This window comes from Lissotriton vulgaris, chromosome 3_2 (genome assembly GCF_964263255.1).
Source record: "Lissotriton vulgaris chromosome 3_2, aLisVul1.2, whole genome shotgun sequence".
In the NCBI taxonomy this organism is placed as follows: Eukaryota; Metazoa; Chordata; class Amphibia; order Caudata; family Salamandridae; genus Lissotriton; species Lissotriton vulgaris.
This window is the reverse complement of record NC_141690.1, coordinates 178,713,877-178,740,137: the sequence shown is the minus strand read 5'-3', so window position 1 is coordinate 178,740,137 and position 26,261 is coordinate 178,713,877. Positions and strand designations below refer to the sequence as shown.

General features: G+C 51.5%; 1 protein-coding gene across 4 annotated transcripts in view; it reads left to right on the top strand.

The window, feature by feature from the left end:
* RGS12 (regulator of G protein signaling 12) overlaps positions 1-26,261 on the top strand; it is a 691,597-nt gene that overhangs the window by 88,316 nt on the left and 577,020 nt on the right. The gene's annotated exons all lie outside the window — the stretch shown is intronic.

Genomic DNA, 26,261 nt, shown 5'->3' with positions numbered 1-26,261 from the left:
GCCACATCCTGCCTTGGAGGCAGTGTCTTGCATTTCCCTTTCCCCTCCCCCTCCCCACAGCAATGCCAAGAGCATGTTATGCTACCACATACTTGCCTTCATTTTCTGCCACACGTGGTTGGTGTCTGTTGGCTGTACTCCATGTAAGCTAAATATGGACCGACCTGTACATATGTAGGAAGCGAGTTTGACCAGGTTGTTTCCGATTTGGAATTGTTATACACTTTTAGACTTATTTTTGACTATATAGTTAAAATGTTGTGTGGCACAAACGCTCGCTCCTATTATCTTCCACTGCATACAGTATCATATGTAAGTTCAGTTTTTCCACCGAGCTAAAATAATGTGTCCAACACTTTTTTTTTGCTGTTCTGGAAAATGTTTTCCTGTTCATTTCATGCTGGTGTTGTGCAGCCTCCCCGTGTAGTAAAGCCTGCGAAACCCTTTCTCACTTGCTGGTCCTAACAACTCATTCCTTGGCAGCCCTGGGAGCTTCGAGTCATTCTACAGTTATGCGAGCGCTGATGGACCTTTGCCAACTGTTCATCTGTTATACTTTGACTTTGGGTAATTATTTCTGTCCTCTTGCACGACGCTGCAAACCCTACAGTTGTCCAACACAGGATATTGTTTTATGTTTATAAACATTGGAACTGCACCGCCTATGATCCCATTTTAATAGCAAATATTTTTGAAATAACTAAAGACGGCAGACACGACATTAAGCTCGGGTGCTGGACGCATTTTTTCAGCACCACCACATTATCACTCAGCACCACCACATTATCGCTCAGCACACCACATTATCACTCAGCACCACCACGTTATCGCTCAGCACACCACATTATCACTCAGCACCACCACATTATCGCTCAGCACCACCACATTATCACTCAGCACCACCACGTTATCACTCAGCACCACCACGTTATCACTCAGCACCACCACGTTATCACTCAGCACCACCACGTTATCACTCAGCACCACCACGTTATCGCTTAGCACCACCACGTTATCGCTCAGCACCACCACAGCATCACTCAGCACCACCACCACTCAGCACCACTCAGCACCACCACATTATCACTCAGCAGCACCACCACATTATCACTCAGCAGCACCACCACATTATCACTCAGCAGCACCACCACATTATCACTCAGCAGCACCACCACATTATCACTCAGCAGCACCACCACATTATCACTCAGCAGCACTACCACATTATCACTCAGCAGCACCACCACGTTATCACTCAGCACCACCACGTTATCACTCAGCACCACCACGTTATCACTCAGCACCACCACGTTATCACTCAGCACCACCACAGCATCACTCAGCACCACCACCACACCACCACTCAGCGCCACCACTCAGCACCACCCCAGCATCACTCAGCACCACCCCAGCATCACTCAGCACCACCCCAGCATCACTCAGCGCCACCCCAGCATCACTCAGCGCCACCCCAGCATCACTCAGCGCCACCCCAGCATCACTCAGCGCCACCCCAGCATCACTCAGCGCCACCCCAGCATCACTCAGCGCCACCCCAGCATCACTCGGCGCCACCCCAGCATCACACAGCACCACTCAGCGCCACCCCAGCATCACACAGCACCACCACAGCACCACTCTTCACCACCACTCTGTGCCACCCCAGCATCACTCAGCACCACCCCAGCACCACCACAGCACCACTCAGCGCCACCCCAGCATCACACAGCACCACCACAGCACCACTCAGCACCACCCCAGCATCACTCTTCACCACCACTCTGTGCCACCCCAGCATCACTCCGCGCCACCCCAGCATCACTCCGCGCCACCCCAGCATCACTCCGCGCCACCCCAGCATCACTCCGCGCCACCCCAGCATCACTCCGCGCCACCCCAGCATCACTCCGCGCCACCCCAGCATCACTCCGCGCCACCCCAGCATCACTCAGCGCCACCCCAGCATCACTCCGCGCCACCCCAGCATCACTCCGCGCCACCCCAGCATCACTCCGCGCCACCCCAGCATCACTCCGCGCCACCCCAGCATCTCTCCGCGCCACCCCAGCATCACTCCGCGCCACCCCAGCATCACTCCGCGCCACCCCAGCATCACTCCGCGCCACCCCAGCATCACTCCGCGCCACCCCAGCATCACTCCGCGCCACCCCAGCATCACTCAGCGCCACCCCAGCAGCACTCAGCGCCACCCCAGCATCACTCAGCACCACCACAGCACCACTCAGCACCACCACCACACCACCACTCAGCGCCACCACTCAGCGCCACCCCAGCATCACTCGGCGCCACCCCAGCATCACTCGGCGCCACCCCAGCATCACTCGGCGCCACCCCAGCATCACTCGGCGCCACCCCAGCATCACTCGGCGCCACCCCAGCATCACTCGGCGCCACCCCAGCATCACTCGGCGCCACCCCAGCATCACTCGGCGCCACCCCAGCATCACTCTGCGCCACCCCAGCATCACTCGGCGCCACCCCAGCATCACTCGGCGCCACCCCAGCATCACTCGGCGCCACCCCAGCATCACTCGGCGCCACCACAGCACCACTCAGCACCACCCCAGCATCACTCTTCACCACCACTCTGTGCCACCCCAGCATCACTCTGCGCCACCCCAGCATCACTCTGCGCCACCCCAGCATCACTCGGCGCCACCCCAGCATCACTCGGCGCCACCCCAGCATCACTCGGCGCCACCCCAGCATCACTCGGCGCCACCACAGCACCACTCGGCGCCACCCCAGCATCACTCGGCGCCACCACAGCACCACTCAGCACCACCCCAGCATCACTCTTCACCACCACTCTGTGCCACCCCAGCATCACTCCGCGCCACCCCAGCATCACTCCGCGCCACCCCAGCATCACTCAGCGCCACCCCAGCATCACTCAGCGCCACCCCAGCATCACTCAGCGCCACCCCAGCATCACTCAGCGCCACCCCAGCATCACTCAGCGCCACCCCAGCATCACTCAGCGCCACCCCAGCATCACTCAGCGCCACCCCAGCATCACTCAGCGCCACCCCAGCATCACTCAGCGCCACCACAGCACCACTCAGCGCCACCACCACACCACCACTCAGCGCCACCCCAGCATCACTCGGCGCCACCCCAGCATCACTCGGCGCCACCCCAGCATCACTCGGCGCCACCCCAGCATCACTCGGCGCCACCCCAGCATCACTCAGCACCACCACAGCACCACTCAGCACCACCACCACACCACCACTCGGCGCCACCCCAGCATCACTCGGCGCCACCCCAGCATCACTCGGCGCCACCCCAGCATCACTCGGCGCCACCCCAGCATCACTCGGCGCCACCCCAGCATCACTCGGCGCCACCCCAGCATCACTCGGCGCCACCCCAGCATCACTCGGCGCCACCCCAGCATCACTCGGCGCCACCCCAGCATCACTCGGCGCCACCCCAGCATCACTCGGCGCCACCCCAGCATCACTCGGCGCCACCCCAGCATCCCTCGGCGCCACCCCAGCATCCCTCGGCGCCACCCCAGCATCCCTCGGCGCCACCCCAGCATCACTCGGCGCCACCCCAGCACCACCCCAGCACCACCACAGCATTACTCAGCACCACCACAGCACCACTCAGCACCACCACAGCACCACTCAGCACCACCACAGCACCACTCAGCACCACCACAGCACCACTCAGCACCACCACAGCACCACTCAGCACCACCACAGCATTACTCAGCACCACCACAGCACCACTCAGCAGCACCACTCAGCACCACCACCACACCACCACTCAGCGCCACCCCAGCATCACTCGGCGCCACCCCAGCATCACTCGGCGCCACCCCAGCATCACTCGGCGCCACCCCAGCATCACTCGGCGCCACCCCAGCATCACTCGGCGCCACCCCAGCATCACTCGGCGCCACCCCAGCATCACTCGGCGCCACCCCAGCATCACTCGGCGCCACCCCAGCATCACTCGGCGCCACCCCAGCATCACTCGGCGCCACCCCAGCATCACTCGGCGCCACCCCAGCATCACTCGGCGCCACCCCAGCATCACTCGGCGCCACCCCAGCATCACTCGGCGCCACCCCAGCATCACTCGGCGCCACCCCAGCATCACTCGGCGCCACCCCAGCATCACTCGGCGCCACCCCAGCATCCCTCGGCGCCACCCCAGCATCCCTCGGCGCCACCCCAGCATCCCTCGGCGCCACCCCAGCATCCCTCGGCGCCACCCCAGCATCCCTCGGCGCCACCCCAGCATCACTCGGCGCCACCCCAGCACCACCCCAGCACCACCACAGCATTACTCAGCACCACCACAGCACCACTCAGCACCACCACAGCACCACTCAGCACCACCACAGCACCACTCAGCACCACCACAGCATTACTCAGCACCACCACAGCATTACTCAGCACCACCACAGCATTACTCAGCACCACCACAGCACCACTCAGCGCCACCACAGCACCACTCTGCGCCACCCCAGCACCACTCTGCGCCACCCCAGCATCACTCTGCGCCACCCCAGCATCACTCTGCGCCACCCCAGCATCACTCTGCGCCACCCCAGCATCACTCTGCGCCACCCCAGCATCACTCTGCGCCACCCCAGCATCACTCTGCGCCACCCCAGCATCACTCTGCGCCACCCCAGCATCACTCTGCGCCACCCCAGCATCACTCTGCGCCACCCCAGCATCACTCTGCGCCACCCCAGCATCACTCTGCGCCACCCCAGCATCACTCTGCGCCACCCCAGCATCACTCTGCGCCACCCCAGCATCACTCTGCGCCACCCCAGCATCACTCTGCGCCACCCCAGCATCACTCTGCGCCACCCCAGCATCACTCTGCGCCACCCCAGCATCACTCTGCGCCACCCCAGCATCACTCTGCGCCACCCCAGCATCACTCTGCGCCACCCCAGCATCACTCTGCGCCACCCCAGCATCACTCTGCGCCACCCCAGCATCACTCTGCGCCACCCCAGCATCACTCTGCGCCACCCCAGCATCACTCTGCGCCACCCCAGCACCACTCAGCACCACCACAGCACCACTCAGCACCACCACAGCACCACTCAGCACCACCACAGCACCACTCAGCACCACCACAGCACCACTCAGCACCACCACAGCACCACTCAGCACCACCACAGCACCACTCAGCACCACCACAGCATTACTCAGCACCACCACAGCATTACTCAGCACCACCACATTATCGCTCAGCACCACCACATTATTGCTCAGCGCCACCACACCACCACTCAGCACCACTCAGCGCCACCACAGCACCACTCAGCGCCACCACTCAGCACCACCCCAGCATCACTCTTCGCCACCACTGCACCACTCTGCGCCACCACCCCAGCATCACTCGGCGCCACCCCAGCATCACTCGGCGCCACCCCAGCACCACCCCAGCACCACCACAGCACCACTCAGCACCACCACAGCACCACTCAGCACCACCACAGCACCACTCAGCACCACCACAGCATTACTCAGCACCACCACAGCATTACTCAGCACCACCACATTATCGCTCAGCACCACCACATTATTGCTCAGCGCCACCACACCACCACTCAGCACCACTCAGCGCCACCACAGCACCACTCAGCGCCACCACTCAGCACCACCCCAGCATCACTCAGCACCACCACTCAGCACCACCCCAGCATCACTCTTCGCCACCACTGCACCACTCTGCGCCACCCCAGCATCACTCTGCGCCACCACTGCATCACTCTGCGCCACCACTGCATCACTCTGCGCCACCCCAGCATCACTCAGCGCCACCCCAGCATCACTCAGCGCCACCCCAGCATCACTCAGCGCCACCCCAGCATCACTCAGCGCCACCACAGCATCAGTCAGCACCACCACCACTCAGCGCCACCACAGCACCACTCAGCGCCACCACTCAGCACCACCCCAGCATCACTCAGCACCACCACAGCACCACTCAGCATCACTCTTCACCACCACTGCACCACTCAGCGCTACCCCACCACCACGTTATCACTCAGCACCACCACGTTATCACTCAGCACCACCACGTTATCACTCAGCACCACCACGTTATCACTCAGCACCACCACGTTATCACTCAGCACCACCACGTTATCACTCAGCACCACCACGTTATCACTCAGCACCACCACGTTATCACTCAGCACCACCACATTATCACTCAGCACCACTCAGCGCCACCACTCAGCGCCACCCCAGCACCACTCAGCGCCACCCCAGCATCACTCAGCGCCACCCCAGCATCACTCAGCGCCACCCCAGCATCACTCAGCGCCACCCCAGCATCACTCAGCGCCACCCCAGCATCACTCAGCGCCACCCCAGCATCACTCAGCGCCACCCCAGCATCACTCAGCGCCACCCCACCCCAGCATCACTCAGCGCCACCCCAGCATCACTCAGCGCCACCCCAGCATCACTCAGCGCCACCCCAGCATCACTCAGCGCCACCCCAGCATCACTCAGCGCCACCCCAGCATCACTCAGCGCCACCCCAGCATCACTCAGCGCCACCCCAGCATCACTCAGCGCCACCCCAGCATCACTCAGCGCCACCCCAGCATCACTCAGCGCCACCCCACCCCAGCATCACTCAGCGCCACCCCAGCATCACTCAGCGCCACCCCAGCATCACTCAGCGCCACCCCAGCATCACTCAGCGCCACCCCAGCATCACTCAGCGCCACCCCAGCATCACTCAGCGCCACCCCAGCATCACTCAGCGCCACCCCAGCATCACTCAGCGCCACCCCAGCATCACTCAGCGCCACCCCAGCATCACTCAGCGCCACCCCAGCATCACACAGCACCACCACAGCACCACTCAGCGCTACCCCACCACCACATTATCACTCAGCACCACCACAGCACCACTCAGCGCTACCCCACCACCACATTATCACTCAGCACCACCACAGCACCACTCAGCACCACCACAGCATCACTCAGCACCACCACAGCATTACTCAGCACCACCACAGCATTACTCAGCACCACCACAGCACCACCACACCACCACTCAGCACCACCCCAGCATCACTCAGCACCACCCCAGCATCACTCTTCACCACCACTCAGCGCCACCCCAGCATCACTCAGCGCCACCCCAGCATCACTCAGCGCCACCCCAGCATCACTCAGCGCCACCCCAGCATCACTCAGCGCCACCCCAGCATCACTCAGCGCCACCCCAGCATCACTCAGCGCCACCCCAGCATCACTCAGCGCCACCCCAGCATCACTCAGCGCCACCCCAGCATCACTCAGCGCCACCCCAGCATCACTCAGCGCCACCCCAGCATCACTCAGCGCCACCCCAGCATCACTCAGCGCCACCCCAGCATCACTCAGCGCCACCCCAGCATCACTCAGCGCCACCCCAGCATCACTCAGCGCCACCCCAGCATCACTCAGCGCCACCCCAGCATCACTCAGCGCCACCCCAGCACCACTCAGCACCACCCCAGCACCACTCAGCACCACCCCAGCACCACTCAGCACCACCACAGCACCACTCAGCACCACCACAGCACCACTCAGCACCACCACGTTATCACTCAGCACCACCACGTTATCACTCAGCACCACCACGTTATCACTCAGCACCACCACGTTATCACTCAGCACCACCACGTTATCACTCAGCACCACCACGTTATCACTCAGCACCACCACGTTATCACTCAGCACCACCACGTTATCACTCAGCACCACCACGTTATCACTCAGCACCACCACGTTATCACTCAGCACCACCACGTTATCACTCAGCACCACCACGTTATCACTCAGCACCACCACGTTATCACTCAGCACCACCACGTTATCACTCAGCACCACCACGTTATCACTCAGCACCACCACGTTATCACTCAGCACCACCACGTTATCACTCAGCACCACCACGTTATCACTCAGCACCACCACGTTATCACTCAGCACCACCACGTTATCACTCAGCACCACCACGTTATCACTCAGCACCACCACGTTATCACTCAGCACCACCACAGCATCACTCAGCACCACCACGTTATCACTCAGCACCACCACAGCATCACTCTGCGCCACCCCAGCATCACTCTGCGCCACCCCAGCACCACTCTGCGCCACCCCAGCATCACTCTGCGCCACCACAGCACCACTCAGCACCACCACAGCACCACTCAGCGCCACCACAGCACCACTCAGCGCCACCACAGCATCACTCTGCGCCACCCCAGCATCACTCTGCGCCACCCCAGCATCACTCTGCGCCACCCCAGCATCACTCTGCGCCACCCCAGCATCACTCTGCGCCACCCCAGCATCACTCTGCGCCACCCCAGCATCACTCTGCGCCACCCCAGCATCACTCTGCGCCACCCCAGCATCACTCTGCGCCACCCCAGCATCACTCTGCGCCACCCCAGCATCACTCTGCGCCACCCCAGCATCACTCTGCGCCACCCCAGCACCACTCTGCGCCACCCCAGCATCACTCTGCGCCACCCCAGCACCACTCTGCGCCACCCCAGCACCACTCTGCGCCACCCCAGCACCACTCTGCGCCACCCCAGCATCACTCAGCGCCACCCCAGCATCACTCAGCGCCACCCCAGCATCACTCAGCGCCACCCCAGCATCACTCAGCGCCACCCCAGCATCACTCTGCGCCACCCCAGCATCACTCTGCGCCACCCCAGCATCACTCTGCGCCACCCCAGCATCACTCTGCGCCACCCCAGCATCACTCTGCGCCACCCCAGCATCACTCTGCGCCACCCCAGCATCACTCTGCGCCACCCCAGCATCACTCTGCGCCACCCCAGCATCACTCTGCGCCACCCCAGCATCACTCTGCGCCACCCCAGCATCACTCTGCGCCACCCCAGCATCACTCTGCGCCACCCCAGCATCACTCTGCGCCACCCCAGCATCACTCTGCGCCACCCCAGCATCACTCTGCGCCACCCCAGCATCACTCTGCGCCACCCCAGCACCACTCTGCGCCACCCCAGCATCACTCTGCGCCACCCCAGCACCACTCTGCGCCACCCCAGCACCACTCTGCGCCACCCCAGCATCACTCAGCACCACCACAGCACCACTCAGCACCACCACAGCACCACTCAGCACCACCACAGCACCACTCAGCACCACCACAGCACCACTCAGCGCCACCCCACCACCACATTATCACTCAGCACCACCACATTATCACTCAGCACCACCACATTATCACTCAGCACCACCACAGCACCACTCAGCACCACCACAGCATTACTCAGCACCACCACAGCATTACTCAGCACCACCACAGCATTACTCAGCACCACCACAGCATTACTCAGCACCACCACAGCATTACTCAGCACCACCACAGCATTACTCAGCACCACCACTCAGCACCACCACTCAGCACCACCACAGCATTACTAAGCACCACCACTCAGCACCACCACTCAGCACCACCACAGCACCACTCAGCACCACCACAGCACCACCACAGCACCACTCAGCACCACTCAGCACCACTCAGCACCACCACAGCACCACCACAGCACCACCACAGCACCACCACAGCACCACCACAGCACCACTCAGCACCACCACAGCACCACTCAGCACCACCACAGCACCACTCAGCACCACCACAGCACCACTCAGCACCACCACAGCACCACTCAGCACCACCACTCTGTGCCACCACAGCACCACTCAGCACCACCACTCTGTGCCACCTCAGCATCACTCAGCGCTACCCCAGCACCACATTATCACTCAGCACCACCACAGCACCACTCAGCACCACCACAGCACCACTCATCACCACCACAGCATCACTCATCACCACCACAGCATCACTCATCACCACCACAGCATCACTCATCACCACCACAGCATCACTCATCACCACCACAGCATCACTCAGCACCACCACAGCATCACTCAGCACCACCACAGCATCACTCAGCACCACTCAGCACCACTCAGCACCACTCAGCACCACCACAGCACCACTCAGCACCACCACAGCACCACTCAGCACCACTACAGCATCACTCAGCGCCACCACTGCATCACTCAGCGCAACCCCAGGTTATAGGTGTCACAGTTGCGAAAGTTATAACTATTGGCATTGTAAATAACAAAGCTATTAATTTAGCTATTTTCAAAACCAACACATAAATAAAAGAATTTACAAGACTAATAGCTCAAACTTTCCTAATGCTAGACCTATTGCCTTGCAAATGCTTGTTATAGTAACCAATCATGGTCTAAATTACTAGAGGATTGGGCATGCAGAGAAATCTTATGGCAGTGAAAACATTCTCTAAAATGCTGGTAGTTAAACCTCTGATCCCAATGAAAAAAAGTTACCATGCTAAAACTAAGGCGGCAGCGGTATATGGTGCAGCGATATGGGGGATGGCTTGCTGTGATACTCTGCAGTCCATAGAGAACAATTTCTTTCAAGTCTTTTACTTCAGTTCCACAGTCCTACTCAAACTATATTTTACATATGGATTGGCTTTACCATACATCATCGACACAATCAAAATGGCACCACTCCTACTGTGGCACTCTATCTGGCGCATGGGGACAGTTCCCTTCACGCAAAACTTGATAACAGTAGGGTTTAGTGGCCACAGTATGTGGAGTCGGAATTCTCTGTCATTGGTTTAAGCCACCTTTTTAAAGACAATTCTACTTGTAAGTCCATGTCTAAGCAAAAACTGGTTGAGATATTAATTTTGAGGGCACTATATCTGGGGAAAGTAAAAAACTCCCACACTCAGACGGCTGTATGAACTAACACCAGTGTTGATGGAGGCAAGTTTTCTGTATCTGGCGGATGTCACACTCACACCACAAATACATTTTACTTCGATATGATCCTGTTGATGATAGGATTTCCAGGGAAGCAATATAAACATTCCGATCTCACAGTATGGCCTTGTGACAACAAGTCTCCACAAAATGATCCCCAAGTTTTTTTTTTTTTGTTGTTTTTGTCAAGAACGACACATCTTTATTGTACCAATTTGTAAGAGTCACAGTTTAAATTTTGCCATGTAGCTCTGTTCTTCCTCAAATCCTTGCAGATCTCTTATGTCTGTTTTTCTCTAGCCTCATTTCTTTGGGCATGTCTGAAAAAAGAAAGCAGCTGAGCCCTTAAGCTATAGCAGGATGGCTTATGTTTTTATTGTATTCATATTGATGAATTAGATTTTATGATATATTGAATGTTTGCATTATTTTTATACCTGGGTTTATGATCGTTTTTACTATGTCTTTTATAAACTGTGACTGTAAACACTTTTATGATCTTATGAGTAAGATCAAATAAAGGACTTTGAGTTTGGTGGTTTTCAAAGCATTGTTGTTTTTTTCCTGATAGATTTACAATAGGAATGTACGAATTTTTTCAGACCAAAATGGTCATTTCTGAATACGTGTATCATTTGGGCAGCACAAGAGTCTCTATTATATGTCATCTAACAGATAGGCTCTTAGGTGAATTGTAATCTCCTCTCTCACAGTGATATAGCTTCCGGAGAAGGAGAATATGCGTGCCAAGAGATTGAGTCGAATTTTATCTTCATTTTATCTTCATCAGTAACTTTGTCTTTCCCTTCCACTTTCTGGCCAATCAAGAGAACTTGGGTAAGCCCTGTACAGACAACCTTTTTGTGGCCCTGAGAAAAAATCTACTACCAGTGTTTTGTTCTTTCCGGCTGGACCCAAGAGTGTGGAGAGTAAAAGTGATGTGCTTGAAATGGCCAGGAGGCCTGCTATATGCATTCCCTCCATTTGCTCTTATCAGCAAAGTACTCCGAAAGATCAGCGACAACAAGGCAGAGGTATTGCTGGTGGCATGTACACTCAATCCGAAGCTGTGGTTTCTGGTTCTCTGGCAGCTGGCTTGGCAGTCTCCTTGGATATTTCCATTGGTTAATTTCCCTCTCAGGTTCCTGAATCATCCTCAGTCATCCCTTTGGAAGCTGCCCATGGTTTGTTTTTTAGTTTAGAGGGTAAGACTGGAATCGTTGGGCTGTTCTACAGAGGTCGCTCAGATTGCTCGGTCTAGACAAAATTCCGGAAGAGCAAGTACTCTTTAAGTGTATGAAAGACACTGGAATCACTTAAGTGATTGGTGTCTTTCCAGGAATGATTGGTGTCTTTCAATGAATTTTCAGCCTCTCCTTTGTGAAAGTGTTAAAGTACTTAACTTTTTTTATTTAAGGGATGGTTTCTTTTGGGCTGATTGTATCTAGTATACGTGTCCAATGGGCTGCAGTTTGAGCCATAAGAGATTCCTCCTTAGCTCCTTTTGGCTGTCCGGTGTCCAGGTTATTAATACTTTTTTGTTAGGGGTCTGGTAGTTTGCAGTTCCATCCTGGGATCTGTCTTTAATACTTAATGCACTACAAAAAGCTCCTTTTGAAACCCAAGGTACTGCCTCATTAAAATTCATGATTGTTGGGACTGAAAAGTCCCTCTCATGGTGATGGACGTGCACCCCTTCCCTTAGTGCCCCAGCTGCAACGATTTTGTGAACCCTGGTGCTGATTTTTTGTTGTCATGGGAGAGCACGGATCATACGTGTGCATCATAACACAGGTCTGTCTCATGGATTGCAGACTTGATTGACTAGGAGAGGTGCCCAAAGCGCTACCCTGATAGTGGCAAAAGGCTACTACCTTTGCCAGGAGTTGAGTAGCACAAGCGTGGTGGTGGCAGTATACTGTGTAGTGATCAGTTGGACTGAACAGGCCTTTTTAACCTGTGTCACTTGAGTGAGGCCTGTAATGTAAGGTTCCGCTGCTTGTTAACTTAACTCACCCTTGGCCTACATCAAGTTAGCATGAAGGAGGAGGGTGGGAGTGGGGGGCTGAGTGTCTGTGTGGGTGCGCGCATATGCGCTCTCCTGTATCTGTGAATTGTACAGTTCATGGAAGATCTTTGGCTGACTGGAGGAGCAAAGAGGAGGTAGAAGAATCCCCCAGGCAGAGTTGTGGATAGCTGCATTCCTGACAGCTGGGTGGGAGGGGAAAGTGAGCCATGCTCTTTGATTCACAGAGAGGTCACTTGAAAGGGGCCTGGGCACGTCTCAGGAAGGTGATGGAACTGATAGGAGAATCCAAGTTTCAAGTTTATTTTTATTTGCATGGTTAATAAAAACTGTTGCAATACAAAATAACAACAAGTTTAAACAATTTTACATGTAATATTAAAAAATATTTCATAGTTTATATATTTTGTTAAGAACCAATGATGTGGCAAAAAAAGTTCTCCTGACCAAGCTGTTTTTGATTCAGCACATGTTGTTAGGAGTCGAGGGTACTTAGTTCCAGTCCACTACTTCCCGTGACTCCTTATGCCAGGCTTACAAAAAAGTGCTTCTACATGCAAAAAGTCCTTAAGACTTTGATACCAGGACTGATGTAAATAAGTGGAAACTGCCCTCTTCAAACCCCATGATACAATTGCAGTTATTGGGATCTATCTAAAACTGGTTTATAACTACTGTGCTAGCATTTTACCTTTCCACTAACCTCAGGAACTTCACTAGACAGCAATTCAGCTGTGGGTTATTAGGTGTAAAACAGGTCAGCACTGCTTGTCTCCTAGTGCGCACCCCTCGCTCGTTGAAGTGGCGTTTAAGCAGTTGTTTTTATTCTTCTAACAGTTCTTTACATGTACATATCCGGTGCAGCAGATCGTCTGATTGTGCTAAATCCAACTCCTTCCAGTTTGTGGATGCAAGTTGAGGGTGTCCAAGTATGCCTCTGAGGCCTACATTCCTCAAACTAAGTTAGCATTTCTACCTTTGAAACTAAGGCAAACATGCTGGGGAATACTGCATAAGTTCCCGAAAGTAATAAGCCAAACAAATGTTCTGCAGGACTCATTCACTGACACTTCTACGTTTGCCTTGAAAGTGTGAAAACTCAATTAGTAACTTGTATCATAACCAATATTGAAAAAAGGTACAGGATACAATAACTTCTATGATTGTATTCACATCTTTAGTATAAGAACAATGTACATTTCAATCAATCAATCAGATATTTGTAGAGCGTGCTACTCACCCGTTAGGGTCTCAAGGCGCTGGGGGTGCGGGGAGCTGCTACTGCTCGAAGAGCCAGGTCTTGAGGTGCTTCCTGAAGCTGAGGTGGTCCTGGGTCAGACGTAGGTGGGTGGGGAAGGGAGTTCCAGGTCTTTTCTGCCAGGTAGGAGAACGATCTTCCTCCGGTGGTGGCTCTGCGGATCCGTGGGATGGTGGTGAGGGCGAGGTTGGCTGAGTGGAGCTGGTGGGCGGGGGTGTAGAACGTGAGTCAGCTGTTGAGGTATTCCGGGCCCAGGTTGTGGAGTGCTTTGTGTGCGTGGGTGAGCAGTCTGAACGTGATTCTTTTGCTGACGGGGAGCCAGTGGAGATTTCTCAGGTGGGTTGAGATGTGGCTGTGTTGGGGGATGTTGAGGATGAGTCGTACGGAGGCGTTTTGTATGTGTTGGAGACGGTTTTAGAGTTTGGTGGTTGTCCCAGCGTAGAGGGCGTTCCCGTAGTCCAGTCGGCTGGTGACGAGGGCCTGGGTGACTGTTCTTCTGGTTTCGGTGGGGATCCATCGAAGATCTTCCGGAGCATGCGCAGGGTGTTGAAGCATGAGGAAGAGACGGCGTTGACTTGTTAGGTCATTGTGAGCGAGGAGTCCAGGATAAAGCCCAGGTTGAGTGCGTGGTCTGTGGGTGTCGGTGCGGTGCCCAGTGTCGAAGGCCACCAGGAGTCGTCCCATGCTGAGGGGGTTTGTCCGAGGATGAGGACCTCTGTCTTATCCGAGTTGAGTTTGAGGCGGCTGTGCTTCATCCAGTCAGCTAACTCTTTCATTCCTTCCTGGAAGTTTGATTTGGCGGTGGCTGGGTCCTTGGTGAGGGAGAGTATCAGCTGGGTGTCGTAGGCGTAGGAGATGATGTTGATGTTGTGTTTTCGTGCGATGGTGGAGAGGGGGCTCATGTAGATGTTGAAGAGTGTTGGGCTGAGAGAGGATCCTTGGGGTACGCCGCAGATGATTTCGGTTGCAGAGGATCGGAAGGGGGGGGAGGCGGACTCTCTGGGTTCTGCCGGTGAGGAACGAGGTGATCCATTCCAGAGCCTTCCCCTGGATGCCCGTGTTGTTGAGGCCGTGTGCTAGGGTGTGGTGGCATACGGTGTCAAAGGCTGCGGAGAGGTCCAGGAGGATGAGGGTGGCTGTTTCTTCGTTGTCCATCAAGGTTCTGATGTAGTCAGTGGCTACGATGAGGGCGGTCTCGGTGCTGTGATTTGCTCGAAATCCGGACTGGGAGGGGTCGAGCAAGTTGTTGTCCTCAAGGAAGGCGGTCAGCTGTTTGTTGACGGTCTTCTCGATGACTTTGGCCAGGAAGGGGAGGAGCGAGATGGGCCGGAAGTTCTTGAGGTCCCTGGGGTCTGCGGTGGGTTTTTTCAGGAGTGCGTTGATCTCGGCGTGCTTCCAGCTCTCCGGGAAGGTGGCTGACGTGAAGGAGCTGTTGATGACGTTCCTTAGGTGGGGTGCGATGATGGTGTCGGCCTTGTTGAAGATGTGATGGGGGCACGGGTCTGCGGGGGAGCCGGAGTGGATGGTGTTCATGTGGATGGTTTCTTCACTGCTGATGAGGGTCCAGGAGTTGATGGTGGTGGTGGGGGTCGTTGGGCTGTTATCCGGGGGTGTCGGTTGGGGTCCAAAGCTGTCGTGTATGTCCGTGATCTTGCGGTGGAAGAATGTGGCGAGGAAGTTACAGAGGTCTTGCGAAGGGGTGATGTCGTTGCTGCTGGCGTCAGGGTTTGAAAATTCTTTGATGATGCGGAAGAGTTCCTTGCTGTTGTGGTTGTTGTTGTCTAGTCGTTCCTTGAGCGATGTCCTCTTGGTGTTCCGGATCTGCTGGTGGTATTCGCGGGTGGCGGTTTTGAAGGCTGTCCTGGCCAGGTCTTTTCGAGGGTGTGGCAGGATTTCTTTGCGACTTTGAGGGTGTCTGTGAACCATGAGGGTTTTCTGGTGGTGGTCTTGCTGTGGGCGTTTTTTAGTGGAGCGAGGTCGTCGGCGCAGTTGGTGATCCAGGGTGTGAGGTTGAGTGCTGCGGTGTTGGCGTCAGGTGTGTTGGTGTCGGCGGGTGGGTTCTGGCCCAGCGATGTGGTAAGCTGGTCCGTGGTGACTTTGCTCCAGCATCTCATTATATATCCAAATTAGTGCAGATGACGCAGTGCTCAGACAGTGGACAAGTATATATACAACAAATGAACAAGACACTTAACAGATATCAAGATTGCATAGGATTTTATATCAAACAAACATAAGTGGCGATCCTGTGTGTTCATGTATGGTATCTCCTGGCGAATCCTATCATGTTTTGAGGGAAACTTAGGGAGGGGATGTTGCAGTTTCGACCTATAGTAAGTTTTTGGGTCTCTTCAGAATAAAAGTCGTCTGTGTAAAGTTCCCTAGAAACCTTGCAATCTTGAAACCTTCAATAAGGCATCCCTTAAGTGATACATGCAAGAATACTTCAAGGCAGAGTCTAAAATGTATACAAGGCTGCTCGGTAAGTCGGGCAGTCTGGTGGGGTAAACATATTATTCAGGAGAAGTACACCTTTGTAATGTGTGAAGAAAGTGGTTTCCTATACCTAAAAGAGTATTTCTAGACAAAGCCAACAATGCGAAATGGGCCGCTCGGTTCATTACACAGTCTTGGTAAATGGATTACTCAGGAAAAGCACACCTTGTCATGCCGCTGCATGATCTTCATTCTGTTAGTAGAACTTTCCTCTCTTAGAGAAGTTGGGTGAATTAGAGAATTGTTCAAAATTGACGAATTTAAGATTAGTTGACATTCCAGAGGGTAAGGAGGCCAAAGTGGGAGGCTTAAATGCTCTAGTTGAGACTGATTAAAAAGCAAATACTAACCGACTCTCCCACGAACCTGTCTAATATGCGAGTGCATCAGGTCCCTTTCTATGCCCCTCCGAATCTAAAGCAACCACGAACCATATTAGTCAATTTCTCTGACTTTCGGATCAAGGAAGAGATTTTATCAAAAGCAATTCAACTGAAGATGTTTGTATTGTAGGATGTTGTCAAGCTTTGGATTTTTTCCGATATATCTGCTGTAGTAATTTGTCGTAAAAGAGAACTGAAGGATATGATAGGCTTGTTTAAAGCAGTGGGGACACAAGTTGCCTTGTATCAGCAGTCTCAATTAAAAGCACTATTAAAGGTTGCTTTTGCATATTCTCCTCCGGTACTGAGGCAAAAGATTTATTAAAACTGATTCAAAATAGGGGAGATCTAAGGAGCTGTTGGGTGAGCTTGATAAGGTTATAATACATTTATTTTTGTGGTTCTACTTGGTTGCTTAAGTTTTTTCTTTTGAGAGCGGGTGTGAGTTAAATGAAGTGAAGGCTCGGCACAGGGTAGGTGCAAGGGTTACAAGTGAATGGGGGAGCTTCCTTCTGGCGGGGTGGGCCTTTGAGGTCCTTGGTTTTGGGGTGGTGTCGGGGTTGGGTATTGTAGGTAGATGATTCGGGGGTCATGAGAAGGTTCGGAACTGGTTGCACTGGGATGGTTTGTAGACAAAAAATGATGGTACTATTGTGCAGCATGGAATATTTTCTCAAACGGTACTGAATTTTTGTCTTTGGTGAATTAGAATGGGGCTGTCCTTTAAGGTGATTTCTTGCAATATAAATGGTATCAGTGATAGACAAAAGTATATGGCTAGGGTAACTTGGTTGAAGACATGCTTCCTAGTGTTTTTTTTGGCAATCTGAGGTTACCTATTGCCCCCTGGTTCTCTCATGCCATTTTTCCATCTGCTGGGCTGGCGTGGAGTGGGTAGCTATCTTTTTTTCTGGATGCTTGAATTGTGTAATATAGACTTTCAAGAGAGTCAAGGATGATGGCTTTGGTTTGTAGCACGTTTAGATTCCGCAACGTATTAACTTCATTAACTACTACGGCCCAGTAGAGAATGAGGTTCAGCCTCTTAAATATATTTAGCCTTGATGGCTGTAAGGGGGCTGAATATTATGGGGGCGAGGGGGATTTTAATCTACTCCAGAATCCTCTGCTGGACTCTTCTCATAGATAAGAGACCTTTAAAACACAAATGAGCATTTTAGATGGATCGATTGAAGCAAAGTTAAGGAATGATCGACCCTTGGCACACTGCGAATCTCGATTCAAGACCATACACATTTTTCTAAACGTTTCAAGACTGCATCACAGATTTATTTATTTAAATTTTTTTATCTCTACTTTGTTTAATAGGCTAGATCCACAGATCATGGGGTAATACTTTCTCAGATCATTCAATTGTTTCTCTTCAAGTTGAAACTAGGTCAATCAACGTTGAAGGCATTATAAGGAATTTTGAAAGGTCCCTACTATTGGATGAAAGCTGTAAAAATGATATTCTTTTTATTGAGGAGTTTTTTTTTGTATTTGTAATTGGTTATAAAAAGGCTTTCCAGATTATATATGGGTAAAAACGGAACTGTATCTGGTCCCGTTTTTACAGCATAGTGACAAAAGTAATGTTTGTCCAATTGCATAAATATTAGTATCGTGCTACATTAGAACAAAAACAGAAAACAAGAAAATCAGACCTAGATAAATAGCAGCAGTAGCAAATGGCCAGTACAGCACCCCATTAGGGGCAGATATCTGTGCCCCAACTCACCCCTGTCGGAGGGGCGGGGAGGACCCACAATATGAACGTGCAGTAGGCAGAGCAGCCGGAGGAAGGACAGGAGCAGAAGGCAGCAAACGGAGGAATCCCCACATAATGTCCCCGCCACGTCAAATGCGGATAGAAGCACTCTGCCATGTCTATCTTCCAAACCTGCTTTTTAGGCCCCCCCCTGCCTGAGATGTGTCCGAATGTCTAACATATGTTCCCTTATTTCTAAATCCCGTTCAGCATGCTCATCTAAGCGCACCACACACAGCTGCCTCTCCTCTGCCACGCTCCATTCCTGTATTTTTTATTCATTTCCCCATCGTTGCTGCAGTGAGTTGCATCCAATGGATGGCTATCTGCCGCTTAGCCAGCACTAATGCTAGAGACGCGAACCGATGGTTCATCTTGGGTCATCACCCAGGTGTTAGGAGTACTCCTCGTAAACAATGATTGAGGGAGTTCTCTACAGGTACCTGCGTGACGTCCTATAGAATTTGGAAAATCTCCCCTCCAATACCCTTGTAATTTGTTATAGACCCACATCATGTGGAGAAAGGATGCCGGGGCAGATCCGCACCTAGGGCATCATTTGATAGAGCTCTATTGATTCTGTGCAAACATTGTGGGGTCATATATGCTTTGGGCAAGTAATAAAACTGTGTGAGCCTAAATCTTGTGTTACTTGTTTCCTCCCTAATCTCGGTAAACGCATGTTGCCATGCAGTGTCGGATAGCAGCTCGGAAAGATCCGCAGCCCATCTACAATGGACCCCACTATGTCAGTGTGATGATCCCCCTTAAGGGCCTTGTAGATGTGCAAAATTAAGCACTGAGTCGACTGAGGGTCCAATATTACCTGCAATGTCTGATATTCCGCATGCTCAGCAGGGAAGTCTATACATATCTCCCGAAATGGTACACCTTGGCGTTTTGCAAAAACTGCCCCTGATGAATGCCAAATGTATCTTGAGCCTCGACTGTTGTAAGGAATGTGCTATTAAGGTAGAGATTGCCTGTGGTATTGCAACCGCCTTCAAACCATTGTGGCATATCCCTCACGGACTGGATACTACAAATGAGTTTCAGCCAATGGAGTGGCAATAGTCTAGCATAGGATGCCCTACGCAACACCCGGACCACTGCGTGATCCCAGGCCACCACCCCCTGTCGGACAGTGAAGGGGCAGTCACCCGTAACACCCGCCCCCTGCATGAGGAACTGGGGAAGATCTGCATCAGCCCCCTCTTCACCCCTCATTCTCCCAGAAGTTTCCCCTCCACAATTGGGCCATCCATGCTTCATTGCATCATGTTTTGCAAAAGGCTCACAAAATAGTATAAATGTAAGTTTGGCAATCCCAGTCCATCCATCTCCGCATCTAATTTTAGGATATCCAATTTGACTCTGCTTCGTTTACCAGCTCACACAAGGGACACTAGAAGACTGTTTAGCTTGGCGAACGTTGTGTTTGGAACATTGTACATAAGAGCATATATACAGCAGGGCAAGAGAACATTTTGCTCAGCGCAACTCTGCCCATTACAGACTGGTGTAGGCGCACCCAAAATCTTATTAACTTCTCCAGGCACTTAAGGACTCTGCCCATATTGAAGTACCGAAGTGTCCGCTACCTGAATCCCCAGATAACGTAGTTATGGCTGCATATGTTTCTGTATGTGAAAAGCTTTGATTTTTGGCAGTATAGCCACACTTTGCAACTATTCGGGATACAAATGTTGATTGGTATAGGATTCAATTATGATTTTTAATTTAGAGACAGAAGTCTCGTTGGATGTGTATAATTTCTTGTTAATCTTGACTCAAAATATGTTTTTTTTGTCTATTTATGCAATGTTTGCGATGAAAATGCAAAGCCATTTATTATCGGGATGTCATCGTAGGCGTTTAAAATTTTATTAAACAAATTGTTTGTATAGAGGTGAAACAGGAGTGGGGCCAAAAGGCTGCATTGCTTGAACCCTCTGGTGGTATATAATGTTCGGCTGATGTGCCCTGTTTGGTCAGGTTTCACCTGAGATGTTCCTGTTGACAACAGTTGAATTAATAGGAGTCCAGGATCAATGCCCATAGTGCTCAGTTTTTTCCAGAGACGATTTGTTGAAACTAAAGCAAAAGCTAATGAGAAATATAGAAATGTAATGTACAAGGGCATTTTTATTGCTATGCTAAATTTATGGATTATATGCAGAAAAGAGAATATCAGGTCTATTGTCGAAAGTCCTTCTCTGTAGCCTCCCAAGTATCTGAATGAGGATGTTTTCCATTAGTGACCCACTCATCGAGTGCCTTTAGAATCAATTTGGAAAATATTCTGCAGTCTGTGTCAATCAAATTTATTGATTTGTAGGATTTTGGATCTATTTTTGTCCCTTCTTATGTATTGCCACAATGACACCATTTAGTTAGGAATCTGGGCAGTTGTTTGGCATTCTAGCCTCTTGAAAAACCCTTTGCAAAATTTGAGCCCAATTGTGCTTTTCCCTTGGGATGTTCCTGTATTACTACCTTCACTTTCTTTTGAGAAAGCCTCTAAGTGATTAGCACTTGCCGGTGGTCAGGAGCTGTATATACTCTGTTGGGACCACTGTGGGATTAAATATCGTATTAAAGTGTGCTACCCAGACTGCTTCTGTAATGTTTGATTCCAGGAAGGTTTTCCTTACTCCAAGTCGTACTCCAATCTTCCTCCAAAAGGTTTGTGTGTTACACTTTCTGATTGATAATTCAGTTTTTGTTTGATTTATTACAGATTTGTAGCTTTGTCTTGCAGCCCTTATTACCTTTCTAGAGAATTTGCTAAATTGCAGATCTGTTTCTTTGTTTTGTAGTCTTTATCAAACCACCCCTCTTTGCATATATCTTTAGTATCTGGGATTTTTAAACTCCGATTTCCTCGAGACCATTGAGGGTATTCATTTCAATATTGGATCATATAGTGCTATTAGGGCTGTATCCATTGGTCCCTTCAGTATCCGTTCTAATTCTAATTTGCCCCACAAAATCCCAAGTGGTGTTTAACTCTTGAATTTCTCTGGGTTCTAAAGAAACTTTATTTTTCAAGTCCATACAGAGGGGATTGTGATCACTTTCCAGTTTCCATTGCACCTTCATATTCTCAAACCTGGTCCAGTCCGTTATCTTGATCAAGATGTGGTCAATTACAAATTGCAATCTACAAATCTTATATGTGGGCATGGTGCAGTTTTTATTTTCGCAGGAATTGCGGGCTGAAATCAGGCCTTTGATTGAACAAAAATTGTCCAGGTCTTTACCTTTGGCATCCTTCTTGGGTAAGGCATGTCTCATCGAATGGATACAACATGCTGCTTTCAATTCCATTACAGATTCATAATCATTTCCCCCTTCTCCCCTCTTACAATTGAACCCCCGTTCCCGGGCATTTCTTCCAGCTGCGAAAAAGCGCACCTTGGTGACTGCTGACACTATCATAAAAAGTCATGAATGAATAAGACCTTTTTCTCAAACCCAGCAAAGGATCAGCACTTTTTGTGGGTTAAGATACAGTTGAAACTTACCAGAATTAATAACATGATATAACACCACTGATAAGCTATTTATATTGTGACTAAAATCTGTTTATCACCCTTTATATATGCTCCTTTCTGTGACTCTCAAAACCTGGCATTCACTTCAATGCATTTAATTGAAGACCAAAACCTTGAGTTCTGCAATGGATGCCACAACATGGTGTCTAGCCACTTGAGGGAGGTGGGGGAGTTTCCCCCGGGAGCCCTCTCATTCACCTGGAGTCAGGACTGCTCCATGTGTAATATATTTATATTTTGGTGCTCAGGGCTCTTCTACTGAAAGTCATGACCTCCAAGGGTGTCCTAGGTCATTTTCATGAGCACTTCACAACAGGATTAGAGTTTTGTACAGGTGATGTTGCCAAGTGTCAAGCCTTGTTTCTGCACCATATGTTCCAAAATTGAGGGAGTAAGAATGAAAGTTGGACTTGGTGTTCCTGGGCTGTGTCTACATTAGTGTGCTTTCTCTGAAAGGGTCAGTGCACTTCTTTTGCTGAAATTTCATGATCATAGGCACATACTAGGAATCAAATAGCAGTGGTTGCCTCTTCGTGTTTCTGAGCTGTACAGTCCATAACTACTGCACTAATTCTTGTATTTTCTTGAGTTAAAACATGCACTAACAAAAGTGTAGTTTCACCAGAACGCATCACATTAACTCCTTTGCATTGCTCATGAGCATTGACGATGTTCATGAAGTAGCCCCTAACCCCTTGGTATGAAGAAATGTGGTTACTATAGGCACTCTTACAGAGCATTACAGCGTACTCCGAAGAACAGGAGTGCTGGGTGCAGTGCTTTATGGGAGGACATCGATTCTGGAGGCATCCATATGCACATTAATCATTGCTGCCACAAGTCTAGTACTTGAGCTTTTAGAAAGCAAAACTCGACCCTACTCCTAATGAAAAAGGACGGCATCTTGGATGCACAGTTTGCCCTGTACTGGGAAACTGCTCAAAGTTCAGCACCAAACATGCACACCACCATAGCAACGTGCAGAGAGGAAGCAATATGAAGTGACCCATGCTCCCAAAACAGGAGTGGAATTAGTTCTCGGAGTCCATGGACATCGTGGATGACAATAATGGCATAGTAAGTGTTTTACCATGGCCCTAGTTGATCTTAGCAGTAGCACCATTCACAGAAAAATGCTTAGAGGTGTAAGGGCTGAACTTATACTTGTTTAACACCTGAGGGTGCCAAAGCAGTAAACATGCAGCAGAATCTGGTGTTTTGTGGTTTCTACTAAAAAGCACATGATACCTTCTATGGTGGTATTCTTATTTATAATCTTTTTTTAACTGAAACCAGAAACAGGAACGGGGTTGAGTATCAAAGTGAATACAAATCGTAACCTATGATAAGCATATTTAGCCCCCACTCATCAGTGTGATAACCTCAGATGCTTACCTTGACTTAAGCCTTGAGCTCCTGTTTAATTGTTCCTAGCGCTCTGGACAGCATGTCCCACTCCTAGGAGTGAAAATCAATTTCCTCAACTAGCCCGCATGTTTGGGAGGGGGCGGGGGGGAGGAGTGGAACAATCCTGCAAGTCCCAGGACAGTGTGTAGCTATTTATAATTCAGTCAGTAAGTGTGGCATGAATCCCCATTGATGGCAGAACTAAGGATGCCCCTATGCTCTCAAATCTGTTCACAAGTACTTTAGGCAATATTATGCTTGGCATGTTAAGAAAGAACTCTTGTTTTTGACTTTTCTCCACTTGGTATGATGGTGATGATAACCATACACAGATGGATCATGAGTTTGCCTACCTGACTTCTTTTCTTGCTAAAACACTTCAGCATCTTTGAAAGCAATTATTTCCCCATTTGTTGTCGGTAATTTAAACCTCAGGCATCGTGGCATGAGTGACTTACCAGCTTGCCTTTGGCACATAACCAATTCCAATTTTTGTTTTGTTGTTTCTCCCTCCGATACCTCTCATTCCACTGCTGTGTATGCATATAGGAGAACAACTCTCAAAGTTTTCAAGCCTGCTTCCTTACCCACCAACAAGGTTTAAAACCTTACAGTATCGAATGAATATTCTCTATGACCCTCTGCCCCTCTGCCCTCTTCTCTTATCACTGTCCTTGACCCTTTCACTTTTCCCATGTCTTGTATGCCTATTTCTTGTCTACATCAGCCTGTCTCTTTTCTATTTTTCCTCTACATTCATAGGTAGAAGCTGAATCTTAGCTGCCTCTATGTTTAGTTTTCTCCTATGATTTATCGAGATATGGCCTCCATTAGTCTAATAATTGCTCTTCAAGCACCCTTAGTCTCACCCACATAATTTAAAATTCAAATTAATTTTTATTTCAAATGGACTATTGCATTCTCCACAAGGTTAATTAAAAGTCCTTAAACCGTTACTTTTGAGGCTACTTAATAGAAACTCCATTTGAAGTATCAAGACGTTTAAATTGTTTTTTGTCCAGGAAATGGATTATATTGTGATGTCATTATATATCTTCCCCCCCTTCACTTTATTTATCTTTTGGATTAGGGAGTTGTCGGAGGTCTAGCTAGGTGGGTATACTATGTACTCTGAGGTTTGACTAATGAAATGGCCTGTTTGTGTAATTAAGGTGTGCACCACCAAAAATAAGTTAACATTTTAACTCTAGATGTCTGGGAAAGCCATTGCTGCCTGAATCCTCATTAGTCATGAACCCCACACCAAGCCACTCCACACGTGTTATTGGTTTTTCTTGTGTCATGTCTATAATGGCATTGAAATCTACCTCTATCTCCTCCTCCTCCTCACATCCACCCCTGGGATCTCCATAATCCACACCCTTCCTTCTCAGGATGTCCATTGTTAATAGTATGGATCCACCTATATTTACTATATCTGAAAGAGACACCTTAGTGATAGATTCCTTACCTTAGAATATCACCAGGTGTCAGACTGGATCCGGAAAGTTTTGCGTAGCAGTACCCTTGCGCGTTGGTAGGCGTCGTCTGCTGCTCCGCGTCCGTCGTCGGCGTCGTGGGCGCCGTGATGACATCGTCGGAGTACTTAGACGCCGCCTCCGCGTGCTGACGTCAGTTCTTCTTTTTTCCGTGCCAGCCAGCGCAGATCTGGAAAGAGCAGTTCCCTAGTCATTTTTAGACTAACTTTTTGAGATCTTTTGATTCATTCCGAAGTCTATACGACTCTGACGGTGCCTGTAGGGATGCCCGGATTCAAGCATTGCGACGAGTGCGACCGTACCATGTCGGTCACGGATCCTCACCGCCTGTGCCTGACGTGTTTGGGCTCCGACCATGACTGCCCCGATTGTTGGGCCCTTTTGAGGAAGGCCAGGCGGGAGCGGTCCCGCGTGCGACTCGAACTCCGGCAGTCGGCCCCGCGCCGAGATCCCGGTCCCGCGCCGAGATCCCGGCCCCGCGCCGAGATCCCGGCCCCGCGCCGAGATCCCGGCCCCGCGCCGAGATCCCGGCCCCGCGCCGTGATCCCGGCCCCGCGCCGAGATATCGGCCCCGCGCCGAGATCCCAGCGCCACTCCTCCGGGTCCAAGTCGTCAGGTAAGAAGCCTAAGAAGTCGAAGAGACATCATCGCTCTTCTGACTCCCCCCAAAGCTTGCGCGATGCGGCCGGGGGTTCGGGTGACACCGCCCACGCGGCTCCTCGGGAGTCACGGGCTCCGCGATCCCGACACCGCCGGTGCCCTCGGGCCCGGCGCCGCAGGGTGCAGCGGCCTCGGCGCCGTCGGTGCTTTTGGGCCCGGCGCCGCAGGGTGCCGCTGAACCCTCCTCGGGCGATGGATCGTCACTGGTGGACCTTACGACCCCCCCGGCGTCGGTCCGTGTGGTGTCCCCTCCGGCGCCGTCCTCGGGCGGCGCCGTCCCCGATGCCTCCTTTCATTCGGTTCCGACGTCGGGACGACGCCTATCGGCGCCGA